The sequence below is a fragment of the Gadus macrocephalus genome, chromosome 20 (assembly GCF_031168955.1).
Source record: "Gadus macrocephalus chromosome 20, ASM3116895v1".
NCBI lineage: Eukaryota > Metazoa > Chordata > Actinopteri > Gadiformes > Gadidae > Gadus > Gadus macrocephalus.
In genome coordinates, this window is record NC_082401.1 from 22,025,533 (window position 1) to 22,031,444 (window position 5,912).

The following is a 5,912-nucleotide window of genomic DNA, read 5'->3' on the forward strand; positions in this document are numbered from 1 at the left end:
TTAGCCCTGATAGGATTATTCTTGTCAGATGCTCCCTAAAAATGCATCAAATCATGATAAAATATATTTATATATTATTTATGCATATACAAAACCTAGCTTTTCTTTAAAATTATCTTGAATACGACAAAAAGAAACTGCTTGATGTTGACAATACTGGTCTCTTTTTCAATTGGTTAATTACATTGGCTGTTTCACTCATCACGTTAGCCAGGCAAAAGAGCACAGCAGGGCTACAAATGTGCTGGAATATTTTTTTTTTTGGCAAAATGTAACATGGGAATTATTCTTGGCAGCCATTAACAAGCCTCTGGAATTGTTAATATCTCGAACTATCAACTTTTACTTAACTGAGGCCAAAGTTGTGGGAAGGGGATACTACTTCAGCTATTGATCTCAAAATGTCACCTCACCACACCCACCTCCCAGAAAGAATAATAACAAGTTGATCGCCTTCTGTCTTTATGACTGTGAGCGGCTCTGTATTTTAATAGGTGGTTTGGCTGCGGGCACGCCACTCTGTCGCAAGGGTTCAAAAATACTGCAGCAACCATGCCTGCAAACAGTTTGACACTGCTGGGTTTTTACTCTAGAATCAAGTTATGAGTATTTTCTCATGAAGTGGCACGCCTATGCTTTGAAAAAGTTTATAGGTTATAAACTCAAAAAAACATTCAGTATAATAGTCTGCATGTCTGTTTCTGATAATAGCTCAATAGTTTGTCAGTTGTTAGAAGCATACTGGACCATAAGATCCAGGCCATTTTACTCATTGACACACAGATTTAGTAAAGCTGCATGGTTTCCGAGAATGACCATTTATATTTGTGTTTTGGTGGAAATTTGCCACAGTTCTCAGGAGTTCTTTGCGGGTATGTGGGACTTCAATGGATTTGGAATTGCGATAGCATCGTCAACAATGATATTAAACAATTTTGGTCAGCTTTTCCTTTGATGATCTAGTTTTACTATAATGAAACTCCCTCACTTTAAAACATGTAGATGATCTGAGAAATGCAAGTCAAGTAGGCTTTTCACATTAAAAAAAGGATTTTTGAAACCTTGTCAAAACGATTTTTTCTATAATCTTAGCACTTTAGGCCTCTGACTGGTGAAATTAAAAGGGGTTCTCTAGGCTATGAGTTAAAGAGACCAGCAGAGGGCAGACTAGCTACACCAAACTGAAAACAATTTCCTCCCTGAACAAACCTCACACAACATGTGCAAGATTATTAGTTGCTCTCCATTAAGAATATGATTTTAAAGAAAGTAATTTAATTGTCTTTCATTTATTCCAAGGTATTGATTTTGGTGAAGGCATAGGAGGCTGCATGCTGTCTGTAAAGAGCCAATAGGCCTACACAGAGGAGTTTTAATTAGCATTGGACATATATTTCTGTGTGCTAATGGAGGAGCATGAGTCATTCGAGTAGTATGAGTCACATGCAACAACATTTTTAGTTGTCATTGTTTCTCAGCACAGCACTGTTTCATGAAGCAGTTCCTTCAAACTTTAATTCTACACAGAGAGCTTCAAAAAACCAAGAAGGCTCGGGAATGAGGTCAGTGCTCTTTGGCATTTGTTTGAAGTTAAAAACCGCAATCCATAGTTCCTCAGGCGAAGGCATACGCTTTATCATCCAATGTTGCGGTTACACCTTTTTTGTGTTCAGAGTTTAAGCTAGAGCCTCTATACCATCTCTCACATTGCCCTTGTCAGGTCTAGCGAGTCTAAGTTGACGTCATTGTTCATTTCCACACAATTATTATAGACAAGCTTTCCCTTTCGGACAACAGCCCCCCCCCCCCCCCCCCCTGTAATTCTGTGGGTGTATCCTTACCCTTGTTATGTATGATTATCCCATGTAAACAGTGGAAACAGAAGACCACTGAGGAACGCGCAGCATCCCAAGCATCAAACAAGGACTGAGTGAAAAGATCCTGGCCTGCGACACTCTCAATTAGCCTCAATTTAAACCAACCCTGCAATTTCTGTTGGCATTCCTTCAGCGGAAGCACCCTTTCCTTGGAACACACTAAGCACACATACGTTGACTTCACACGGCCGTATCAAGAGACCTTCGGCCAGTGCATTCCAATGTTCTGCCGTTGTGCACATTGCTCTTGTTCCAAGTCCACCACCCCGTTTCCCTCCTCTCTCATTGTCCCTTTTCCCCCCAGCTCATGTTGGCTCTGGTTCCGCACTGAATCCGCGCAGTATACAATTGTGGGGGGCTCCAGCGAGGGCCCTCTTCTGGCTTTCAAACTAAATAGAGATGATTGCGTTATCAGGACGCTGCCAGGGACGTTGTCAGTGTGTGTTGGTTGCCTTGCGCCGGCCAAGCGGTCCGGTTTGGTCGGGATGGCGTCGCGAGTGCCAGACTCCCCCCTCCCCCCCCCCGCTCCCCCTTCCCCCCCCCCCCCCATCCGTGGACATCTGCTGTACACAGCGCAAAAAGTCAGTCTGTGGCAGCATCTTAATCCTCCATCTCTCTCCAGCCTGAGCGTCCGCTCTGCCGGGGACCAGGAAGCCCCCCCAGCCCTCGCCTGGCCCTGGGCCTCGCTCCTCGCCCGCTTGTATTAATTGCCCTTGCCTGGCTCAATGTTTGCCTCTGATTACACTCATTAATTTCAATTCCCCAAAGAAGCCACCACCACCACCATGCCATTTTTTTTTAGATGGCCACACACATGCACACACAAACGTACAAGTGTATAAACACACCGGTACAAGGACACATTGTAACAAAGATTCACATGCACACGCAGGCACTCACACAGACGTTGATTCTCACACACACACACACACACACACACATTTGTGTACCAGAGTATGGACACAGTGGTACAAGGACACTGCAACACAGACACACACACACACACACACACACACACACACACACACACACACACACACACACACACACACACACACACACACACACACACACACACACACACACACACACACAAACCTCTATGTCATCAGTGGCTGAAGACCCCATTAGCGGCTGATTCAAGAAGCGGTCATGTGACATCTCTCCCCTCCTTCAGATTTTTCATCTGCACAACGAGGAGAGCAGACGAGAGTCCCAGAGGGTAGCACACATCTGGTGAAATATCAACATCTGGGCCAGCAGTGCCTCTGGCAATTATCTCTCGGTTGTCAAGTGTTGCGGCTTGACACTTTTTACACCATAGCCCCGTAAACCAATGGCATATATTATTGATTATGACGTTCTGAATTAAACACGTTAATGACAACTGTGTGACGGCGGTAAGTGTCTTCAACTCTCACCCCACAAAGACACGAGTTATTCCCTCAGAAAGAGAAAGCAGCGACGGACTGATGGACTGATGGACTGATGGACTGACGGACTGACGGACTGATGGACTGACGGACTGACGGACTGATGGACTGATGGACTGATGCATCAGACAGCTGCCCCTTTAACGTCTTCTCAGTGGTGGGGAGTGGGGGTTTAGCACAAGGTGGTGGCCATATCGGCAAAAAAAATGGACCGTACCTCAGGCCAGGCGCTAATAAAAAGCCCTGAAGCCTGACGACTTCCTCCACGAGCCCACCTAACCCAATTAGGGCGCCGGCCGTCAGAGAGGGGAAAAATGAAAGCGTTCCGGACTCGATTTCCCAAGAGCTCTGAATTCGCTTATTAAATTAATTTCTTGTTTTCACCCTCCCCTTTTTGTGGGCAGACTTTAACGTGCCACCAGAAGATGACTTAATACATCCCAAAACTTAAACCCATGATTACTTTTTTTTACATCTTACACTGAGATGACTGTTGTTCCTCGGGTTCAGGAGAATCGATATATTCACATACGTCTTTACTTCTAGATTTATAATGTGGAATTTCCAGGTAATAATATGTTCGTCAGCGCTGTGAGCACTAAAGGTCTTTGGTTACCCAGCTGGCCCAAAGAGAGAGAGAGAGAGAGAGAGAGAGAGAGAGAGAGAGAGAGAGAGAGGGAGAGAGAGAGAGAGAGAGAGAGAGAGAGAGAGAGAGAGAGAGAGAGAGAGAGAGAGAGGGGGACAGAGAGAGGGAGAGGGAGAGGGAGAGAGAGAGAGAGGGAGAGAGGGGAAGAGAAAGAGAGAGAGAGAGAGAGAGAGAGAGAGAGAGAGAGAGAGAGAGAGAGAGAGAGACTACAGAAGGTCATATTGATTGATGAAGCCCTCTCTGGGGTGTGCTGGGGATTCAGAGCAGCCCATGCTGTGTGTGTTTGTTCCCTCATCCCCGGGCCGATCTCAACACCTCTTCTGAGAAGACGGAGTGAAGGAAGACAGAAGACAACTAATCCAGGGCCCCTCAAGGTTTCTTTTGGTTGACAACCCTTAAGTGCCTTACCTTCTGCCTCTCCCTATATGCAATACTGACGTCTTTAAATGTCCACTGATGTCATGTCGAGTGGAATCAGTCAGAGGCTGTGGCTGTCAGACGCTTTTGGATACACACCACGAGAGTTGGACAGAAAGATATTGATATTTCCTTTTGGTGGTGGTGGTGGGGGGGCTGGTAGAATGAGACAAAAAGCCCACATACAACAAATCATCGGGAAGAGCATGTGAGTGGGGGGGGGGGCTGGATAAGCCTATCACCAGCGCACCACCAGTGTTGTCACCGTCCCCAGTGTACATCTGACTAAACTAGATAGGGCTCCCTGCTGTTGACAGCCAAAATGCCCTCATCCATTCTCAAACCAGTAGGGCCTCAGGGTGACACTCGCCCTTGCCTAAATTTCCCTGGGTACAACAACCCACCCTCCCAAAAAATAATATTTCCTCTATCCCGCCCACAAAGAAGGATGATGGAGCTGGGTTTTTTCCCCATGTAGCGTTTGTCGATCTGTCATCACGGTCGTCAGAGATTGCCGAACGTCCTCATCGCCATTTGCAGGTTGATTCGTGTTTCGAGTGTGTTTTCTTTGGGCTGAGGATGCTCAGAAGAGATAGATGTTCTTCCATATGTTTAGAGCAAAGGTGATTCAAATGATATGTAGGACTGAGGAATTCAAGTTCGCTTGTGAGGTAGGGAGTTAATAAAGTGGGTTATTCATCCATGGTTCCTTTTCATGGTTCCTAGGAAATGCTATCCATCAAGTTAGGTTCAATTCAGTACAAAATGAAGCTGTCATTCAAAAAGGTTCCATGTAAGTATTTTCATACCTTGTTCCTGCATAAACACAGTATGCTTTACACGTAATTTAAATGTCAAATGCCGTGCCATATAAAAGACAAATAGGTCCCTGAACTATATCCATGATTTTTCTATAAACATCGCCAGACTCTTTGATCCTGATTAATTCCAAAAACACTGGGAGGATTAAATTGAGGCATATGAACTTCAAACAGACTTGAAAATCTAATTGAAATCTGGGGATGGAGTGATCCTAATAATCTCTTTAAACATAAAAGCCTAAAACCTAAACCCAGAATTTAGAATTCAGGTTTCCTTCCTTATAATCGTGGCTTTTTGTCCCCTGTACTCATTCACACGCCATTGTAAGAGTGAGAGTTAAGAAGAGCAAAGGAGGACCACCTAGTGTCTTTTGAGTTCCCAGCAATGCAGTTCTATGGCAAATTGACAGGAAATAAGGAGTAGCCATGAAAGACCACAAAGTCTTCCCGGGTTGCGATAGAGAAACACAGCAGAGCCAATGCACATGTGGACCAGTCCTTGGCGGGGACGTGAAAGATCATTTCCATCTAATAGGCTGCTGAATTACTAAATTACAGCTGAATAATTTCTGAAAACAAAGGCCATAATGGTAGAGCTGATGATGATAATCACTGCTTTACTGCCAATTGGATCTCAAACATTTATAATATACCATTTTGATCCCTTGCAATACATTTCCCAGGACCAAAATAATCAATCACTCTTAATATTCACTTC